Source organism: Rousettus aegyptiacus, unplaced genomic scaffold (genome assembly GCF_014176215.1).
Source record: "Rousettus aegyptiacus isolate mRouAeg1 unplaced genomic scaffold, mRouAeg1.p scaffold_m13_p_4, whole genome shotgun sequence".
Taxonomy (NCBI): domain Eukaryota; kingdom Metazoa; phylum Chordata; class Mammalia; order Chiroptera; family Pteropodidae; genus Rousettus; species Rousettus aegyptiacus.
Genome location: NW_023416307.1, coordinates 138,397,411 through 138,420,664, shown reverse-complemented (window position 1 = coordinate 138,420,664; position 23,254 = coordinate 138,397,411). Strand labels below are relative to the sequence as shown.

General features: G+C 38.4%; 1 protein-coding gene and 1 pseudogene across 1 annotated transcript in view; one reads left to right on the top strand and one right to left on the bottom strand.

The window, feature by feature from the left end:
- LOC107500063 (ubiquitin-conjugating enzyme E2 E1) overlaps positions 1-23,254 on the bottom strand; it is a 64,088-nt gene that overhangs the window by 6,127 nt on the left and 34,707 nt on the right. The gene's annotated exons all lie outside the window — the stretch shown is intronic.
- LOC118602436 lies at positions 1,747-1,865 on the top strand (annotated as a pseudogene).

The window sequence follows — 23,254 nt, the reverse complement described above, 5'->3', positions numbered from 1 at the left end:
GATTACTGCTTCATGTCCTAATGTTAGAACTGGTCCTCGGTCACCTGAAGTCTCCTCCCTGCCTATATGTTTGCATACAGCATATGTACTTGGGCAGAAAATCTACAGACACTGGCGGATACAGCTTTGACACCTGTTTACCAAACTGGAGTTAAAGGACAAGTGGACTAAATAGAAGGAGACAACATTAACACAGACATTGCAGATAAAAAGCTGAGCTATCCTCTTTTATCTAAATCATATATCTAAGACCTAAAGGCAAAAGGCCACTCTAAACTCTTTTTGGGGAATGAAGGCCAAGAGGAGAAGCTAGGTCATCTGATAGTACTGTAGGCAGTAGTCCAAGCTGCCTCCTAGTGATCAGAACCATATACTTTTCCTCATATCTTGGTGATACTAAAAGACCTAGAAAAAAACTAATGGTAAAGTGAGTCTAACCCTCGAGATGACATGTTGGCATGGGCCCAGTTCTGCTGGCCCCTTAGTATAGAAAAGAAGCATTAAGGTTTAACAATATGCCACTGTAAGCAGATTGTATGGAACTTTAAAAATTAAAGATTTATGACCCCTCGGCCCGGGCCTACTGAGTTAAGAATATCTAGAGGGGAACCCAAGAATCTATACTTCAAAAGCTTCCCTGGTGATCTCTAAGCAGGGGCATCTGGGAACCACTGGCACAAGTTACTGGAAGTAGGACCACCAATTCAGAGAATAAGCTTTACCATTTTACAGCTTGTCATCTGTAATATAACTAGAAATGCAAATCACTTGTTTGTAAATAGCTTTCAGTTTCAAGTTCAGAAAAAGTACAGAGAAGGGAGTTAAGGAATCAAGTACCCAACATAAACATAATTATGTAACAACAACCAAAAAAAAAATGTACCACATTTCTATCAGCCAAAAATAGGGAATAAATAATACTAAGTGATTTCAAATATAGTTGAAATCATAGAGCATGAAATAGGAGCTCTGGAGAAGACTCCATGGTGTGGATCTGCAGATCCTCATCCAGGAGACTGGGAATTACATGACAGGTGTGAGAACCCACTAGAAAGACCACTGCTTTCTGAATAAAAACTTCAGACTCTCTTTAAAGCTGTTATTAGATGAATTAATGTAGCTGTCAGTCATAATGCATTTTCTTAATAAGACAAAAATTATAGGGGCCTGAAAAAACTTGCTTTTTCCCCCTCCCAGTTAGGATCCACTGGTCTAAAAGGTAAGTAGACAGACCCATGGCAGGGGCAGAAGTTTACAACTCTCAGAAGGTTACTGTCAAGGAGAACAGGGAAAGGAGATTCTTTATGTGAGGCTGTTCAGGGAAAGGTCCCTTCAAGCACCCCACCCATTTCTCTATAAAATGACTACGTTTACCCACAGGTCAGTGTGTCCACATCCCTTTAACAAAAAATACTGTTGGTACCACAATAAGAAATATGACTTCAATTTCAATCACTGGTTGATATAACTTTAAAATGGCATGTACTTAGTTACGTTATTAATCTATATGATTAGAAAGTACCAAAAGTTCTAAATTGGGAGATGGGGGGTTGAAATTAAGATATTAAGGAACAAAGGGAACAAAAAAATATATATCCTTCTTGGAAGTTGTTGAAACTTAACTGTGATTAGAATCTTTGCACGAGGCTGAGACTGAAAAGGCAAAACCAGACCAGGCCTTTCTCTTTGAGATTTTGTTAATGATTTAATATTTGTAACAAAAACACTTTTCAAAATAAAAGTATAGTCTATGGCCATGCCACCCTGAACAAGCCCGATCCCGTCTGACCTCGGAAGCTAAGCAGTGTCGGGCCTGGTTAGTACTTGGATGGGAGACCACCTAGGATGACCAGGTGCTACGGGCATAAAAAAAATCTAAAAAAAAAAAGGGATTGTAAACTGACAAGGTCACTGTAATCTGTGAGGTCAACCAAGGGTTGCCTTGCCAAATAAACAAACAAAAGTATGATACAAAGAACTCAAAGAAAGCAAAAAAGAATTATGCCCTTAATTCAGTTTTTCTTCTATTCAAAATAAATACAGCTATGGCAAATATTTTAAGAAAAATAACAGTCATTTCTAATTTGGGCACAGTATTTTCTTATTTCTATAATGGGTTTTGACTTTATACGAATACATTAACATAAAGAGCAGGAGTTGTCATGAACCACACACACTTCTGCTGACTGATAAGCACTGTCCCCACTGAGTAAACTCAATGACAAGGACCACTCACATCTCACAGTCTTTCCTACAATTCTAGAGAGATCTGTCCTCTCTCCAGTGACCGGCAGACAGGGCGGCTACAGGTCATATAATTCTTATGCCTCATTAATACTATACTGCTAATTATACAAAGCAAAGGACTCTCAAGTGGTTGTAACTTTTGCTCAACACATGGTTTAAATAATTTGAACAGCATAAAATCTAATCAATAAAGTCATTTAAGGTATAATGCTAAGAACTTAATAAAACCAATTTCAAAAATGGTTATTAGAGCAATCTTACTAAAATTCATTGTGCTCCCTGGGTTGCCTTAAAAATTTCCAAGATAACGACAGCTAATGTTTAAGTTTCATTTTGGTTTGTTTTAAAATTACATTTTTGTGAGAACTCCCTCATTCCCATTCTCAACACTTAACTTGTTACAGACTAGTTGTTCTTCCATTTTAACAAACCAAAGCTGCATTTTAATTTTCAAATGATATCACTGCTTTCTTACAAAGAACATCCTGGAAGCAAGTCGAAAATTATAATTCAAATTTTTTAAATTCTATTTCTATCCATTTTTAAATTCTATTGGGAGAGATGACCCTTGCTTACCAACAGCAAACTATCATCATCCGCAAAATCAGACATGGCAAAGACTCCTGCTTAGCTAGTCTACGTCTATTATTTTCTTTGTAGAAGCTTCATGATAAAGCAAACTAGTTGTTTATATAAAGTACATTACTTACATCACAAAATCCCCCAAGCTTCCACATTTCAACAGTAGCTGTAGATTCACAATGAGGGGTGATTCTGCCCCTAAGGAGACACTTGGCAAGGTCTGGAGACATTTTAGATGTCACACCTAGGAAGGAGTATGTGACTGGCACCTAGCGAGTAGAGGCCAGAGATGCTGCTAAACATGCTATGAGGCACAACATCCCCATAACAAAGAATTGTCTTGGCCCAAAATGTCAATCAGTAGTGCCAGGGCTGAGAATCCTGCCTTAGAGAAAATTTACTTAAGGTTAAGCTGGTAAAGGCAAAAGCTTCATTGTGAATCTGTGTAGTCAGACTCTACTGCCTATTATTCCCCATCTTTGTTTTACTGCACTGTGCGCCTAGTACAGAAAAAAACATTCAATACATGGTGGTGGTTATTAAAAGTTAGATTTTATATGTCCTAAATTCCTACAGCCCTGGCTACTCAAAACGTGGTCCCTGGACAAAGCAACACCAGCATCCCCTGAGAGTCTGTTAGAAATGCAGACTCTCGGATTCCGCCCCAGACCGAATGCATCATCAAAATGTGCAAGACCTCCAAATAATTCCTATGAACATTTAAAGTTTGAGAAGCCAGCTACATATGCCATTAAGTGACAGTGAATACCAACTCTACTCTCTAATCTTCTAGATTTAAATTACCATGTGTATTATCTAGCTCCCCCCCCTTCACTGTTTATAATTCTTTACAGTAAGAAAAGTTATCAAGCCTGGTAATGCTTAGCTCTGTGAAATCAATACCAAACAGAGAGATTAGAAGAAAATGCTTATAGGAAGAGACTCACAAGCAGATCTACAGTCCCTACAATAAATATACTACCTAAGATCTATTCTTAATTTACTCTACTTTTGCTAAGAAATTCAAAGAGAATAAGGTCAAATAATATGACTGCTACAACCTACCAAAGGGAACCTTCGCCTCCCACAAGGATCTCCCAATAGACATACTCTCAAGGGAGTGAAAGCTGCCTTCTCCATCAGAGCTACTTAGCGCATCCATAGGAATTTTGTAAAAAAATAACAATGAAACATTTCTTGTCCTTAGCCTCTCTTCACAAAACAGTAGCCATTTGTAACCTAGAAATGAGTGGCAGAAGGAACCTGAAAAATCAGGAAACTTTACTAAGGTGACTAACCAGGGTAGTGACACAGCTTATTGGTGAGTGCGTGCTTAAAAAGTGGAACAATCACTTAGTTATCAGTCCTAATAACTAAGTTAGGCCTCCCCACACAAGGTGGTACTGCTAGGGATATATTGTTCAGGTTACTGTCCTTTGGAAAGAACTTTTAGACCGAGGGACAACCTAAAGTACTCCCAAGAAAAGTTGGTGCCCACTTACGAATTCACATCAGCAGTGCCCAGTGCATCGAAGCAGTTACACTGGAACAGGGCGGACCCAAATGCGGAGTGCATTTTCCTACATATGGGAGGGAAACTAACACAGACACTTAAGCTCTAAGACAACATGATCTGTGGCCATCAAGAATGGCCTTCCTACAATCCTGTTATACCAAATTGAGGAGCCGGTGCCCACTGTCTTCCTCCAGCAGAAAGTAGATAAACCTTCATGAAGCACACAGCTGATCTGAGGCCCAGAGCTGCTATGAAATTTGTTCCAAAGAAGAAAGAGAACAGATTTGTCTACAGATATTTACACGATGTTATAGCCATATTTACAATCTCTTATATTTTAAGTTTCTAGGGTACAGAATTTTCCCATCCATATTAACAAGTTGGAATAATGGTAATTAACTATTTAATGAGCTGATCAAAATATTTACCCACTGTTTAGAATTACATGGCAATGTTTCCAAATTAGGCGAAAAAACACCACAAAAAGCCTAATCTTGCCCAGCTACCCATTCAATTGTGGTTTTACCTTATATGCTGCTGCTTTAGAAAAAAGCAATAATCTAACTACTGGAAATTTACATTCGAATATTGAAGGAAAAAAAAAACAGTTGCACATAGAGTAAGGACACAATTTTTTTTTTTAAAGAAGGAAACATTTCAAGATAATCTGAAAAAGACTCTAGTAGTGATGGTAAAGGAAAAACCAACCTAAAAAACCGTGGCCATTAGGAGGTCCTTACTGTCCACCAGGGGTGGCTGAGTGAAGAGTTAATGAACTGGGCTAAGAATTATGCTTTAGCTTCTAGACTATTGGTATAGAAATAAGGGCAGATAGCAAACAAGTGAAATGACAAACTTGTCCCATGTTAAGGGACTAAAAGAAATTGGGGCAGGGGAGGGGTAGAGGAAGAGGACACACAGGAACAATTACAGAGAATGAAATAAAAGATCAATATCTCGTGCGTCTCAAAAACTCTTTTCCTATGCAAGGTTAAACATGTAGGTAGGTGTTCAAGATAAAGGTGGATCAGACAATAGCTCTTTTCTAAACAAGCCTGACTTAGAACAATTCTAATTTGCTCTTTCCGCAAAGTTAAAAAAAAAAAAAAAAAGGGTCAGAACCCAGTAAAATTCTAAGGCTATGGTGACTACTGCACTCCCACTAAAGTAACCCAGAGCCAGGATATCTGCCTTATAATCAAGTGGTTGAGTCTGGATTTTTTAGTTGCAACTGCTACCTTAGTAAATAGAAATTACTTGGTCTCTGGTTCCTACGGTTAAGGTCACAGGGCCTGCTAAACACAACCAGCTCTTCTACTGGGACAACTGTATTGTGGGTGAGAGGCAGTTGAGGGAAAATAGAATATTATTAGACTTTTTTAAGGGGTTAAGGTGCAGTTGTTAACACTTGTACCCTCCATACAGTGCTGATCCTCAAAAGCAAAAGTGTCTGTCACAAGAAAAGCTATTTAAAAGATACCAAAATTCTGAAAAAGGGACTTCCCAGGTTTTACTCAATTCTAAGAAAAGATTTTAGAACACCTCTTTGACTATGAAATTATCATAGTTAAAGATTTTCCATTCACTCACACCTCCTGTGCATCCTCCACACTCAGCCTGCAGGTGGGGGATTTAGGGGGAGGCATAGTCACTGGGCAATGTGGGGGTGAAATGTAAATGCACCAGAAACAGATTTATTTAGGAATAGAGTATTTAGTAATAACTTAACATTTTATTGCCCCTTTTTGCTCTTAAAAGTGTTCCAATTTGGATGATATGGTTAAGCTATTTATGAGGGGCTCTTGGAACACCTTCCTGCACTGCCCAAATCGGTCTGGATCTCCTCCTGCTCATCTCTTAATTCTAGCAATCTTGCTGGTTCTTGGTCCTCAACCTGCATCTTCCTCCGAAGGCTGTGAGTAAGCACCCCACGCAGGTGTGTCTCTCATCCTAGGTCCAGCTCCCTACAATGGGAGGATAAAGACACCTTCAGCTAAAGCTGGCATTCATATATGTCATCAGCGAAAGGCTAGATCAGCAGTTCTCCCAAGACTCTTTCAGCAAGCCCACAGGTCAAAAACTATTTTCATAATTATAAAACATTATTTGCCTTTTTTACTCTCATTCTCTCACATTTGTACTGTGAAGTTTTCCTGAGACTACTTGAGGAGTGATATGGCAACAGACAATGCTGATATGAAAATCTAGCTGCCTTAAGTCAGACATTAAAGGAATTTGCAAATATGTAAAATAGTGCTAGTTGTCTTGGTTATTTTTCATTAAAAATATTCTTAAACGTTTCAGCCTCAATTGTGAAGACAGTCAACATCTGTATCAACCACAAAAGCTGTTTGGGGTCCATACATAATTTTTAAGAGTGTAATGGGGTCCTGAAACTTGGAGAACTGCTGGGTAGTTTATGTTAAAATAATATCAGCACAACTGGCTAACTATTAAAGTAAGTGTTTGACTCTTAATCCCATCAGATATTTAAAAAAAAAACTAAAAGCTTTAAACAGGAACTAGAAGAAAATATTAGTGAATAGTTTTGTATTTAGGGGAGTGGGGAAAGACATTTTTATCTTGACCACCTAGAGCAGAGGCTGTCAATGCCTCATCCACGTCCCTCATGCCTCAAGGTTCCTGTCGACGCCCAGCTGCCCCTAACAGCATCTCTGCCTGAAAGCTGCTTTGTCCACAGAGATGGGCAGGAAGTACAGGTAAATTAACTCCTGGTTATTTTACAACACAAACCACAGATTCTCTGATACTCTTCTGAGAGGCAGAGTCTAATTCCCCTCAGTCTGAATATGAGCTGGTCATAATGATATCCAAGTGATGCAGTGCGACTTCTCAAGCTAGGTCCTTTTTTTTTTAAAGTGAGGTGGTTTTCTCCTGGCTCATGTGCAGCCGTCTCTCTGTGCCTTGAAAACTGTAAACACAAAGTAAGAAGTCTGACTACTCTGAAACCTACATGCTGGAGAGAAACCAGGTGGGAAACCACGTGGAGAGTGAGGGATGCCTGAGAAGCCCCAGGATGTTACACCCTCAGCCATTTTGGGTTTTCCCAGCCCAGGTACCAAACATGCGTGTGAGGAAGCCTTCAGGTGACTCCAGCCTCTGCCTCTGTTAACTGCATGACACCCCAGCCCCAGTCAGCTTCCCAGTATATGAGCAATCATAATAAATGGTGGCAGTTGCTTTACCACTTAGTTTAGGGTGTTGTGTAAGGCAGCAATAAATAACTAGAACACTCCCCAGGAGCAACTCTCAACCTATAGCTTAATGTTGGTGGGACAACTCTGAGGCAAGTGCTTTATCCCAGGAGTCCCCAACCCTGGGCCACATCAGTACTGTGGCCTGTCAGGAACCGGGCTGCACAGCAGGAGGTGAGCAGCCAGCAAGGCTTCATCTGTATTTGCGGCATCGCCGCAGATCATTCAGGCATTAGATTCCCTGGTGCCAAAAATGTTGGGGACTGCTGCTTTACCCAACTCCCCAGAATTTCCCCTTAAGCAACTTTCGCTATGGAAGCTGGCTAATAAGGCATCCTTTATTGACAGCCTTACTTCCCACCTCTGCTTCTTACCAATTACAAATTCAATTAACATGTATTTTGTATGTTACATATATTATATACTGTATTCTTACAATAAAGTAAGCTAGAGAAAAGAAAATGTTAAGAAAATTATAAGGGAAAACACATTTACAGTACTTTACATGTTTATTGAGAATAATACACATATAAGTGGACCCAAGGGTCAACTGTACATGTATCTGAATTTTCATCTCAAGAATCTCTTTCTGGGGAAACCAAAGCTGAGCCACCAATGAAGTTAAACACACACACACACGAGATGAACAGGTGTGACTATGTAAAAATAGAAAATCCTTAAGAAAAAGTCATCATAAATAATTTATAAAGAGGTAGGGGGAAGATACTTGTCATGCACGTATACCTCGGAGACATTGTGTGTTCAGTCCCAGACCACCAAACACAATAAAGCCAGAAGTAATCTTTTTGCCGGTGGAGGGTCTTGCCCTCAATTTATAAAAAAACACAACATCTGTGAGGAGCGATAAAACGAAACACAATAAAATGAGTTCTGCTTGTACATGATTAAGGATTAATACCTTGACTATGAAAAAACTTTAAAATACTAATAACGATGGATAACGTATGCAGGCATTTCTCAAAAGAAACCCATATGGCCAATAAGCAAATTCTCAATCTTACAAATCGTGGTACAATCATACGATCATATACTATGCAGCTCTTAAATGAGATGAGGTATCTATCTTGAACAGGGTGTAGAAAAATCCATAATGTACTGTTAATTGAAAAAAGCAGCTTCCATAGCTGTATGTAAAACAACCTCATTTTTTTAAGACATAGCATATAACCAAACTCTTAATATGGTTATAGCTATAGGATCAAATGCAGGGAGGGGATTTATGCTCTCCTTTAAACAGATGTAAATTACTAGGATTTTTAAAAATACTTATCATGTTTAACTTTTATAATAGCTAAGTATTTTCATTCTGAAAAATACAACGAAGTGTGAAAGAAATGGAATCTAATCCACCTAGTAACAGAAAGTAAGAGCAAAAGTAAAAAAAAAAAGTAACTGGAAGGGTTTCTGACTAGAAAGCCAGAGATTTTAAGGACTTGGGAGACGTGGAGTACTCCATCAGGGCTATTTAGGCCCAGTTTTCCTGAACTGTGGCTTAGAACAGGGTTGCTTAGTATATAGGAAGGGAGACTTTTGCCAAGTTCATTCCTGCTTTGTTAGGGCCCAAATATGTTTTCAATAGTGACCACTGATTTACTGCATATTCAGGTGAAGGTCTAAAGGAGTCATTCATAGGCAATGAATATGACTGCTCTCACCCCCAATTTATAGCCCTATGAAAGCCATCAGTGATTAGAGGGTAAGGTCCGCTCCTGTGGTCACATTAAAGGACAGATCTGACCCTATGTTAAAAGCTTCCACTGACATTCAATTTGAAAACTATCACTCTGTCTTGCTTCCTCCTCCTTCCTCCCTTCGGTTCAGGCGCTTTCCTAACCTGTCCTTCTACCATGCTCCCACAAGTGGAGCTGACAGCCTACATCCAGAGAGAGTCTGCAAACCCTCCAAAAGTGTAAATCAAAGGGGCTCAAGTTTACTCCAAAAGCAGAATGCAAATATTTTTCGAAATGAGGGAGTCTGACAGCCTACTCAGCAAACACGTCCACCAAATACCAACTGTTAGATAAGATGATCTGTTCAATTAATCTAAATAATCTAGTCAATTTATCTAAACAGTCAAAACATGACAAAGTGGGTGAATTTAATTGTTTGTAAATTATATTTAGGTAAAGTAGATTAAAATTTACCTAAGTATAAAGCTTGAATTGAGTTCTCTAGAGATAGCAGTTTGTTCTGGCCTAATATATGTGTTTAAAATATCATTCCAAGAATCAATATTAATCAAAAGCAGAAAAATACTCTAACATTTGTAGAGAAACATACCACTTTCAAAGTTCTTTTATAAACTGATTCTTTTGATCTTTACTCAAATCCTTTGTATCAGGAAAGGTAATATACCCATTTTAGAGATGGGGAAACAGATTCAGTAGGTTAAGTGATGTGTTTGTATAAAGTCCCAAAGCTAGGAAGTCACAGTTCTGCCCAATCCAATCCAGGCAATCCTACAGTGATATTCTTTCCACTATATCTGGAGAGCTTCCAATAGAATCTCTGCCTTTGGACTCCCCATCAATTTTGTTTAATCACATTTACTAGCCTACCTTTCCTATTTTATTTCATTCCTCTTTCACATTTGGATGGACATTGGAATTAAACAGAAACAAGAAAATCCTATGATGTGCTAAGAGGTATCAAAATTTCTTAAAACAAAATTGATTCACTTTATTTGTAGAAATGAATTAATTGAAAATACATACCACACAGAGTATTTAGTGTGGAGGAGAGAGGATTTCAATAATAATGTGACAACTGACGACTACAAAAATGATAAGAATCTCCTGCTCAATGAAAACCAAACATGGTTTTGGGAAACGAGCATCAGTTCCATTGAACAACAGTCTAACGTTACACCACTCAATTACAAAGAGAACAAGAAATAAACACCATTCCATTTTTTTTATGAGGGTGAAAAAAAAAAAGCTAAACAGCAGGTATAGAACATGACACCTACTTCCCTGGCTCAGGAGTTAGTTTGGTCCCAGACATTCCAGGAATTCAGATCCACTCCACTCCATTCCATTCTACTTCACAGTGGCACTGGGAGGTCCAGCAATCATTGGAATGACCTGCACTGAAATGGAGTTTAACCCCTGCCAGAGAATACAATATCACCCACTGCTCAGTGCTCTGTGAAGCTGAGGCCTCTACAACCTCTTTGTTCCCTCCCTCTCCATTGCGGGATCTACAACTCAGAACCACCAGGAAATCACAGGGTCAGGAGGTGAGGAGAGCTATTTACTGCACTTGGAGAGTCACTGGCTTCTTTCTTGGTCCCAGCTGGCCAGGAGAGAAAGGGGAAGGCTTCTTATATTTGCAAAGGGCTGAGAGACTGAATGAGCGAGGCTATGCCCTGTATGTCAAATACAGGGCTGGGCTTGGAGGGGAGTGTCTGGCTTCTTTCTCACTGCTAAATCTCATCAGCAAATCTCTGTCCTACTGTCTATACACACACTTATCTAACTGAGCAGTAGACAACAGCTTTAACAAAGCTAGGCATTGTAGTAGCTGCTAAAGAGGCCCAAGCTGGAGCATTCGCATGTGACATTTCATAGCTGCCCAAGTCTAACTTAGAGTCTGGTACTGGGACTGGTAAGCAGATACACAGGACTCTCACCAGTGGCCACTGGCCAGCCACCATTCTGGCTTACAAATTAACACATGCAGTAGAGAAGCAACTTCATGTTACTATCAGGTGCTTCCTTAAACAATTCTAGTGCCATTTAATAGCAAAGGGAGTGCAAAGCATTATCCCTAAACAGAAAAGTGTCCTGAATTACAAAAATGTCAGCTAGTAATGTCTAATTTTATATGAAACAAATTCTCAGAGAACTAACTGCTAAGGTATATACCTATTCAGGATAAGTTTTATGGAAAAGGCCAAGAAGTAAGAAAAGTTTTGATTAAGAGAGGGGCAGTTGCTCCAAGCCTAAGGTGAAGAGTTTGTCACAGAAGTACAAAATGTGGCTAAGGCCCTACATACATGACTAGAAAATACGGATGAAGAATAAAAGGACATGCACAATGAATTAAGTGGGAAAGTTATAATCTTATCTTTTCCTTTCTTAAAAGGAAAAAACCCAAAACCCCAATTTAAGTATTGGACCAGGGGAGGGAAAAGCTACATCAGAACACATGCATAAAGATGGTAAACTGAATGCATGTACCGACTTTTACTCTTTCTCCAAACTCCACCAACATGACAGTAAAAAAGGGATTTTTCAAAAAAGGCATAAACCTACAAAGATGAGATGAACAGGCAAGGAGACAGTATCAATGCAAGTTTGGAAGCTAGAAAGCAAATGTACAACACAAGTTTGGAAGCTAGAAAGCAAATGTACAAGTGGTAAAAGACTTGACCTGTGTGTGCAAGGAAACTGAATCCTAAACTGGCTGTGAAGAAAGTCCAGGTATACCACACAATTCCCCTAATACTTTGGAATCTGTGGCGCTTCTGGAGGTTGAGAAGGAGGCAGCATAGGTTCTAAAATAAGGACTGATTAAACATGTATACAAGCAGCCGTCAAATTCCAAGACCCTCTGTGACAGGAAGTATGATCTCCAGTCCCCCTAATGTTATACCCTGTATGATCGCCCCATCACATGGGTGGGCAGAAGCTGTAGGTTCCTTCTCACCAAGAGAGTAAGACAACACTGCTGGGATGCCACTCACAGATCAGGTTATGCTTCTATAAAGCTTATGTTATGTAAGACTCAGTTTTTATTGACTGGAGAGAAAAGCTCTTCTGTTAGCCTTGAAGGAGCAAGCTACTATGATGTAAATAAACTGCTACGATGAAAACTGCAGGTGGCCTCTAGGAGTTGGGGACTTCAGTCCTATATCTGCAAGGAACTGAAAACTGTGTCACAACTACCTGAGCTTGGAAGAGAACACTAAGTGACAGAGGAGCACACAGGCCAGCTGATTCCTTGACTGCAGCCTTGAGAGACTCTGCGTAGAGGACTGTGTCCTGACTCCTGACTAGTGTTAACTGTAGATACTAAACATATTGTGTATTGTTTCTGAGCTGCTAAAGTTGTGGTAATTTGTTACACAGCAATAGAAATCCTGCCAGACGGAGGTTTGTTTTCTGGAAAGGTTAGAGCTGAGGGTCTCTGAACCAGGGGACATTAATATGGATGAGGGCAGAGATGCTGTACTGAAAATGAGCTTATGCATGCCAGACAATAAGATCCCAGTTTTTGTCCTCAGCTCCCAGAACAGAGCCTGGCCTTCACCCTCTAGGCAGTCTCCTTTGGGGAATATGAACGGCCCAGAGGAATGACCTCAACGTGCTGACGTTAAAGGCACCCTAACTAACAGATACCCAAAGAACAAGGTTCCTTTCTAACACAGTGAACGAAAATCAAAACAAAGTAGAAGATGGCCAATTAGGGAAAATAAATTACAAAGAAAATTTCAAAGTAAACATCAATAATAGCCTTGGAGACAGAATATATTGACTGATGAAACAAGAATATGGCTAAAACAAAACATTTAGAAAAGAAAAATGAGGAGGGAGTGGGGACACTGGGTGATGATATCAAAAGGTACAAACTTTCCATTTTAAGATAAGTAAGCTTGGGGCTGTAATGAACAGCATGGTGACTACAGTTAACAATACTGTATTGTCCCTTTGAAAACTGCTGAGAGTAGATTTTTAAAGTTCTCAAAAGAAAAAACTATGTGAGGTTGATAGATGTAAACTTATTATGGTCATCATTATGCAATATATACATCTCTCTCTCAAATCATTATGTTATATAAGTTAAACTAATAGAACGTTATGTGTCAATTATATCTCAATAAAATGGAAGGGGGGTGGAAGAAAAAGGAGCTTCTGGAAATTAAGAATGAAAGCAAACAAAACATTTTTCGAGAAGTCAATGAAGGGTGAAATTGAAATCTCCCAAAAAAGCAGGAAAAAGGGTAAAAAATAGGAGAGAAAATATACAAAAATTAAAGGACCATAAGAAGGTCCAAGGTATGAACAGTAACAGTAATCCAAAAGGGGTAAACATAGAGGAGGTCAAAAAGTAATTTAAGAAAACTTCCCAGGACATAAACTTCCAGATTCAAAGGACACACAGTACATTAGAATAAAACAGACACTTCAAGTTTCCAGGGAGAAAGAAAGAGATAATGTACAAGAAATCAAGCAGCTTGGCTTTGGATTTCAACAGCAACACTGGGAGTGAGCTGGCACTGGAGCAATGTCTTCAAAATAATGTCCAACATAAGCCCCATACCCAGACAGACAAAATCAAATATGAGAAGAGGAAGGATATCTTTTCAGATATTTAAAGTCTCTAAAAATTTATCTTCCCAGAATTCTTTTTCAGGAAGTTACCAGGGGATGCACTCTACAAAACAAGGGGATAAATAAAGAGAAATAAAGATAAAGGGACCAAGATTCAAAGGACAGTGGAGAAAATTAGAGAACAGAGAGAATCCCCAAAAGGAAGAGTGTGAAGAGAGCCCAGCGTAACAGCTGTGTATAAATTCAGTGGTAGTCTATCCACACTGGAACAGGTCTGGCTCCAAGAGAGATTTCTTCAAACAGTATGAAATTCACATAACACACCCAATGCATTTGGATGTCTTTTGAGAAGGTTTAGACAACTGTGAGAGCATCTCAGGTTGAATTAGTGACAAGTCTGGAAAACTACTGGGTGGGAAGGGAGGAAAGCGGCGGGTGAGAGGAAGAAAAGGAGAGAAAAATGAACTCCAGAGGAGGAAACAGAAGTTATGCAGGAAAAGTAATCACAGTTGGCTACTGTATATACAGTACCATAGTACTCTGTACAGCTGTGAATAATGTTCACGTAACATAAACAATGATATAACAAACAGTAATATAAACAAATGGAGGGGGAAAGTATGGAGGAAATAACTAAATCTTCACTATTCATTGTTGCGAATCAAGTATTATTGTCAAAAATTCAAACAGCAAGTAGTGTGGATATACTGCCTATAAACAGGGAGATGAAGAGCAAACTAATCTAAAGAGGCTTGTAAGTGGTTGCAACCTCTTAAAAGCTAAATGTGGGGAAGGCTGCTGGGAACGACAGTTGTTTCTTTGTAACAAACCTTAGAGAAATACTGGATTATTTAAACTATGTTGGTGTTTACTTTTAATAAAACTAAATACTCAAAGAGAAAAGTTGGAAAGGAAAAACAAAGATAACATCTTAAAACCATGTGACACAGCTTCTTTTACCAATTCAAGTTCCTCCAAGTACAGCAGTATGTGTGCTAGCTATGTTTCCAAATGATCATCTACTTAGTTCCCAGAAATCTAGCATAAAACACTGGCCTAATATTATGGATTCACTACATATAGTTTAATGCCCACAGCACTATACACAGTATAATGCAAACTAAAATGTTAACAAAAATATAAACCAGGAAGAGATATGGTACAGAAATTTATTCTAAGGAGAACTGGGAAGGTTTCATAGTGTAATGGTATCTAAATTATGCGTAGGAAACTGAACAGGCTTTTTAGGGGGAAGGGGTGACCAAAATGGAAAATAACTTCTGGTACTGAGATGTGTGCCTCCTGCATGAATGTTGAAAATGGACTTGTAAAGACGAAATGAGAACAGATCACAGAGGGCCTTAAATGCCTACCAAGCAATTTAGATTTTAATTGCACTACCTATAGAAACGAAGTGAAAAAACAGTCACTGTTTTAAAAAATGGAAAACCCCAAACACTGAGATCATCAACCTATTCAGAAATAGGAAGCTGCACATTCAACCTTCAATGAATGAAGCAGAGAGCCTAATTAAGAGATTATGGAGATCTATGGAGTGCGGTGACAGTGAGAACCAAATTATCTGGGGAAATCCTAAGTACTTCATGGTAACAATCCTAAAGAGTTAAGTTATCAATAACCCACAGACCCTCTGAATACATCCACACCTGCATGAATATCTACATTCAATCCTCAATGAGCAGAAAGGAACCCAAACGCTCTCCCCTGGCCTGCCCCGGCTCCCGCAGTACTGTAACCAGGCATCGCGAGCAGCAAGCACTGTGGAGCACTTCGCCAAGCCATCGCTAAATAAATGAAATCTGAACTCATGTGTATAGCCTTGTATGTTTAATAAATCGATATTTCGGAAAACTATCAAACCATGTACCCTGATTTTAGTTCATAAAATATGAATCATTAATTATAAGCTTAGTTGATCTGTTTGCTGCTACATTCAAATAGTTTAAAAATATAGTATTCGTGCTATTTTAGACAGTCTAGGTTTAGTTCAAAAAGTTTGAAAATATCAGGTTTAATCTTTAAAAAGCACTACTGAAATGGGTTTATAGCTTTCTTTAAATGGGTTTATGACAGCAAATAAAGGTATGAAGTACATTGGAAGGAAACACATTTAAGCTAAATGAATACTTTTAATCAGTTTATCTGGCAGCTTGGCTTCTTCTTTTAGAAACAGGGCTCACAAGTTCAAAGACTCGCAGACAGGCACATTCAACACCACATAAGCATGAGGTAAAATGAATACCAACATAAATCTTGGATAGCCACTAAAATCCAGTGTACTTTTGACCACTAATTATTACCTCGAGAACATTGTTAACCAAAGGCATTGTCAATATTTGGCCATTTTGGTGTTTTGTTAATGTGCACTTAACGGTATTAACAATGAGCACCCACAAAGCCAAGAGGAGCCACCCCATCTAAGTAAGACTCACTAAGAAGTTAAAATCAAATCAGAGCAGTCAAGATGTGTTTAGCAAAACAAGTGAGGTGCAGTCAACAGCACCAGAGGGGCAGCAGCGGCAGCAGTCCGTGCCCCAGAAACCCGACCGGGGGACGGAACGTCCGCCTGCACTCAGCCAAGGTGCAAGTGCCCAGAAGCCGAGGCCCAGACAGCTGCCGGGGCAGGCTGGCCGTGAAGGAATGAGCCTCTGAGCTTCAGTCTGGCTGAGCAGAACGCCTGTCTCTTTCAGCAACAATGTTACTAGTTGCGGCCATCCTTCACTAAGAGAGACCCTTACACATCTGCTCTGTGCAGAACCTAAACACAGGACATGGTTCTGGAGAACTGCCTCAAAAGGAAGGAAAGGAAAATTCCAGTGGCTCTGGCAGCCGGGGCTGCAAGACATGGAACAATGAGAGTATAAAATAAATCCTAATGTGGTTTACTATCTTCAGTGTTCAATAAACCAATAAAAAATACCTATTTAGATCTCGATATCTGTTCAATATCATTTTAGGTACGAGAGCCACAAAAATGGTAAAAACTAGTGTCTACTCTCATAAAACTCCCAGCTAAGAGGAGGGTCAACAAGCAATGATTAAAATACATGGTAAATTGTTAGACAATGGGTAAAAGTGTATAGGCCAGGTAAGCTCATGTGAGGGGAGCTTAGAAATGGAACCAACATAAACATTTAATACGGTAACTCTCCCTCCCATTCACACACACGCCGACATGCCGGCTTTCCACAAGAAGAGCTCCCCTTCCTTCACTTGTGAGGTGAAGTGGGGAAAAGGACAAGTATTTAAAACAAGTTCCCCAAAATGAACAGCCTCATCAATGTAGGTCAGTGGTTCTTATACGCAAGTCCAGGACAAAGTTTAGAATAAGGGAAAGGTAAAGAAAAAGGAAATGGTAAAGAATAAGGGAAAAAGGATTTATTATATTTTTCATAAATTTTAATTTATTCAATATAAAAGTTTGTCCTTCATTCTGAGACCAAGGTCTTTATATTTTATAATAAAAAATTACCCTCTCTTTTGTGAAATGGTGATGATAGTAGATGGTAAGTTTGTTTTCAATGTCCTTGCAAGACAAAATTAGCAGCCTTATATCAGCCCCTGTGTGTGTTGAAATTCCAAATTTACGACTGCAGTAACAGCTTCTGTAGCCCTGGGTCATATCTACCATAGCAGTTTCCATAGAGGAAGGGACCAGTCCTGAGTCCAGGGCTCAATGGGCCCAGCACTCCTCAACTGTACTCAGGTTCCCAGCCTCTCCAGAGAGCCCAGGTAGGTAAGGCCACGGCCCCTCCTTACAGCCCACTGAGACTCATTCCTGAAAGGAACACATGCTGGAAGCAGTTTCCATGGACACAGAAGTTTCGAAGAGCTTCCCAACCAGAAGCGAGTCCCGTCTCTTGCACCAGGCTGACACGATGATGAGACAAGGCCCCCAAAAGAGGCAGGTGAAGCAAAGCCTATTTGTGCCAAACTATCTCCTAAATAAATTCAATGTAATTTTGTGTTGGCTGGTATACATCTCCAGTTTGATAGTTAACACAAAGGCATAGTGTTGGGAAAGAACATCTTTTCTTTTTCTTTTATTAAGAGTCAAAAGGAAAGTTTATTAGAAAAGGGGTAACACTCCAAAGTGTGTTCTCCTCTCAGAGGCAGACAGTGAGAGGGTCAGTAGATAGTAAAGAATGCCAAGAGAAAGAGCGAGAGGGAGGGAAAGAACAACTTAAAGTGTTAAATGTGTTATTTATAAGGACTTCTCACTTATCTTGGTCTCTCGCTCCCCTAAACTTCAATTCTCCCACAGGAAAAATTTTATCTTCCCTCTTTTTCTTCTTTTTTCCTTTCATTTCAGAAGTATTGTGATTCTTTCCAGGACAAACATGTGGTCTTTTATCAAATTCCTCTTTCTAACTTTACCAATGAATCTAACACTTGGTTACAAGTTCAAATTTTGCCATGTGAAAAGAAACACAACTAAACAAACCCTTAAACACTCCTGAACGCAGCCTACTCCTTTCAAGCTACTGGTCCAGCTTTCTCCTGCCCTTCCGTGCCAACTTTCTACTTCTACCTTCCAAAATTCGATCCTGCTTTACCTCAATATTCTATAGTAAATTGTTTATTCTCTTAAAAGTTACCAGTAACCTTCCAGTCTCAAAATGAAATGGTATTTCCCACTTTCATTTATCAGCTTTTTGGTCAAGAGCCGATGAGCCCTGACTTCTTCAATCTTTCTTGCCAATCATGACATTGATTTTCTGATTCTCCTCTTACCTCCAAACTCCTCTCTCCCTTTACAAAGCCCTTTACCTGCTTATCTGTCAAGACATAGAGAACAAAGGCAATAAGAGCGCTGCCTGCAATGGTATAAAGAGAAAGATGCATTTCAGAGACATATGTGAGGTCCAGAGTGGCTCGAACAGGCATTAAAGGAAGTTGAGAGAGGGCAAAGTCACAATCTTATACACATCTGGAAGGAAACATTAGCTTGCTATCTTAACAGGTTTTGGGCCTTGGCAAAGCTCTAGAAACATGTCTCTTACAAAGCAACAACTTTCAAACTGTATTCCAAATGGAGAGTGGAGGCTTTAACATTGTAAATGCCTCATTTCCCCAAAATCTGTTTTCAGAAAACCTTTAAAAGCACACTAAATAGTATAACACGCAAGGCACCTGAAAATCAGAACAGTGTGCAAATCCCAGTTCAACTCCCCACTTCCTCATCTGGAAAGCATGGCTAACGATTTCCTACATACCACACCTCACTGAACTGAACCTTGAGAAGTTAAAGAAAGTACTACATAAAGTGGCTCTGAATCCTAAAGCATTTTTAAACTCTCGCAATTATTTTTAAAGCAACAAGTGCTACAATTTTCATGGAAATAATGACTGAATACTTGAGTATCAATAACAGTTGTCACAAAAATCTAAAGCTACATTTTGGCTTTCTGATGATCAAGTTAATCTTTTCATATTAAAGGTCAAAATTAATATAGTAAAATTCCACAGAATTAATGAAGGCATTATACTGAAATCAAATAGTACAAAAGTTAACTTACATGATATCAATTAATATATGTACTAATTTAATAAAATTTGAAAACAAATCACTGCAAATCATGGAAATGCTTTCTATAGAAGGTTCCATATTTGTATCCCTTAGTTAACAAAATAAGGAAAAAGGGACACTTGGAGATCTACTTTAAACCTAAAGATTGATTTAAGGATGCTTTAATTTTACTACTACACAATGAACTTCCTATTTTTACATTAAATAATACATACCTGAAGTAACTGCTCTGTGAATCTTTGTTGAAAAATATTCCTCATTTTAATTTCAAATCTATCATCTCACAAAATAATTACTCTAAAGTGATAAAAATTACACTTGAAAGTCCAAACCTGTTCAGAGAATAATCTGCCTTCATAAACCTGAAGCCCCTATTATGCATTTAATACTCCCACAAAATACTATCGCGAAGTTGGTCAAATGAATATTCAATCCATATATTCATTAAGAGAAAATATTTAAAAACAGACCTCTCTGTTAATTCTCATTTAACCATAGGACTTAAATTTGTTTTTCACATTACATCTGATACCTCAGAAATACAAAGGATCCTAAGAGACTACTATAATACAATTATGTCAACAAATCAGACAGCCTAGAAGACATGAATACATTGTTAGAAACATACAATGTTCCAAGACTGAATCATGAATAGAAAATATGAGTAGACCAATTACTAACACGGAAATTGACTCATTTTATAAGGCCAGCATTAACCTGACACCAAATTCAGCCAAAAATACCACAAAAAAATAAACTTACAAGCCAATATGCCTGGTAACCATAGATGTAAAAATCCTCAAACTACTAGCAAGCAAATGCAATAAAAGTTCACACACCATGACCAAGCGGAATTTATTACACAGATGCAAGGATGGTTCAACATCTGCAAATCAGTAAATGTAATACACAACATTAACAAAATGAAGGATAAGAATCACGATCATCTCAAATAATTTGATAAAATTCAACATTCATTTATGATAAAAACTCTCAACAAAGTGGGTACAGAGGAAACAAACCTCAATATAATAAAGGCCATATATGACAAACCCACAACTAACAACGAATGGTGAAAAGCTGAAAGCGCTTCCTCTTAGAACAGGAACAAGACAAGGATGCCCACTTTGCCACATCTATTTAATATACTATTGGAAGTCCTAGCCATACATAGCAAACAGGTAAGAAAAAGAAAAATGGCATCCAAATTGGAAAAGTAGTAGTAAAACTCACTATTTGCAGATGACATGATATTAGACATAAAAAAAAAAAACAAAACCCTAAAGATACCACCAAAAAACTGTTAGAATTAATAAATGAATTCGGTTAAGTTTTAGGTTATAAAATCAATAAACAGAAATCTGATGCATTTCTATAAGCCACATGCTATAACAAAGTATGAGAGAGAAATCAAGAAAACAATTTCATTTATAATAGCATCAAAAAGAATACCTAGGAATAAATTTAACCGAAAAGGTAGAAGGGCTGTATACTGAAAACTGCAAGATGCCGAAAAAAGAAATTGAAGACACATAAATGGAAAGATAACCATACTCATGGACTGGAAGAATTAACAGTTAAAATTTCCATACTACCCAAAGCAATCTACACATTCAATGAAATCCCTATCAAAATCCCAATGGAATTTTTCACAGAACTAGAACAAAAAAAAAAAAATCCTAAAATTTGTGTGGAATTACCAAAGACCTTGAATAGACAAAAAGATCTTGAGAAAGAACAAAGCGTAGTTCTCATGCTCCATGATTTCAAACTATACTACAAAGCTATAGTGTTCAAAACAGTATGGTACTGGCATTAAGAGATGCACAGAACAACGGAATAGAGAACTCAGAAATAAACCCACACAGATATGGTCAATTAATTTACAACAAAGGAGCCAAGAATATACAAGCTAGAAAAAGCAGTCTCTTCAATAAATAGTGCTGGGGGAAGTGGACAGCTACATTCAAAAGAATGAAATTATTAGACCACTGTCTTAGACCACACACAAAAATTAACTCAAAATGGATTAAAGACTTTAATATAAAATCTGAAACCATAAAATTCCTCAAAGAAAACAGAGGCTGTAAGCAACCTGACACCGGTCTCAGTGATGGTTTGTGGATCTGATGCCAAAGGCAAGGGAAACAAAAGCAAAAATAAACAAATGGGACTACATGAAACTAAAAAGCTGCTTCTGCACAGCGAAGGAAACCATCAACGAATCAAAAAAGGCAACCTACTGAACGGAAGAAGATCTGCATATCATATAAATTTCAAATCCAATAAGGAGTTACTATCTAAAATATATAAAGAACTCAAACTTATACAAGTCAACAACAAAAAACCATCCAATTAAAAAATGGACAGAGAATCTGCAGACTTTTTTTCCCCCTCTTTAATCCGTCCCCCACACACATACACACTTCCACCCTGACCTATGGATGTTGCTGTTCCCCTTAAAAACTGGATCTCTGAAGGCGGGGTGTCTCTTCCCACACACTCGTGGTGTGCACCCAGGGCCTGGCGCCCCCGAGGTGCGAACCCAGGACCTTCTGCGGGTAAAGCAGACGTGCTAACCACTACACTATGGAACCACCACTGAAGACATTTTTTCAAAAAAGAAATACAATTACCAACAGGCACATGAAAAGATGTTCAACATCACTAATTATGACGAAAATGCAAAACAAAACTACAATATCGCCTCGTACCTGTCAGAACAGCTATTATCAAAAAGACAAGGAAAAGTCCTCAAAAGGATGTGAAGAAAAGTGAACCTTCATACACTGTTGGTGGGAATTCAAATTGGTGCAACAAAAATACAGAAAAAAGTATGCACATTCCTTAAAAAATTAAGAATAGAACTATCACTCAAGCCAACTATTTATTCCTTTTCTGGATATTTAACCAAAGAACATGAAAACACCAATTCGAAATGAAATATGCACCCCTATGTTCACTGAAGCATTTACTTATAACAGCCAAGATTTAGAAACAACCTAAGTGTCCACCAGTAGATAAATGGATAAAGAAGATGTGAGATACACACACACACACGAATACTACTTAGCCATAAAAAAAGGAAATCTTGCCATTTGCAACATAGACCTTAAGGTATTATTATGTCATGGTGAAACAAGTCGGACAGACAAAGACAAAAACCATATGATTTCACTTACTTGTGAAATCTAAAAAACAAATGAACAAACAAAAACAAAAACGAACTCACAGATACAGAGACTGGTGGTTACCAGAGGGGAAGGGGGGTGTGTGAAATGGGAGAAGGGGCTCAACTGTGTGGATGTAACGAGACTTAAGGTGCTGATCGCTTTGTCATATATACAAATATCAAATTAAAATGCTGGACACTTGTAACTTATACAATGTTACATACCAATTTTACCTCAATTTTTTAAAAATTCACTTTTCCACAAAAGCAGTATCATAATCCTGGCTTTTAACAGAATTTCTCAGCTTCTGTAAAAGCCACAAGGAACTGCTTCTTCCCACAGCATATACACAGAAGTTACGGTTCCTTTACTATTCATAAAATAGATTCTAATTTATTCAAAATTCCTACATATTAGACCTTTATTTAAGAAGATTACTATCTTATTAGTTGGGACTTTTTCAGTTACAAGCACAGACACCTAACTTAAATGAGCCTCAGCCAAAAGAAGAATTACTGGCCCACATCACTGAAAAGGCCAAGGGAGGGCTTCAGGCAAGGATGGACACAAATGGACAAACAGTCATTAAGAGCTCCTCATCTCAACTTTGGGTTGACTTCATTTTGAGATAGGCTTTTGACACGTGATGGCTTAGAAAAGACAGAATCAGAAGC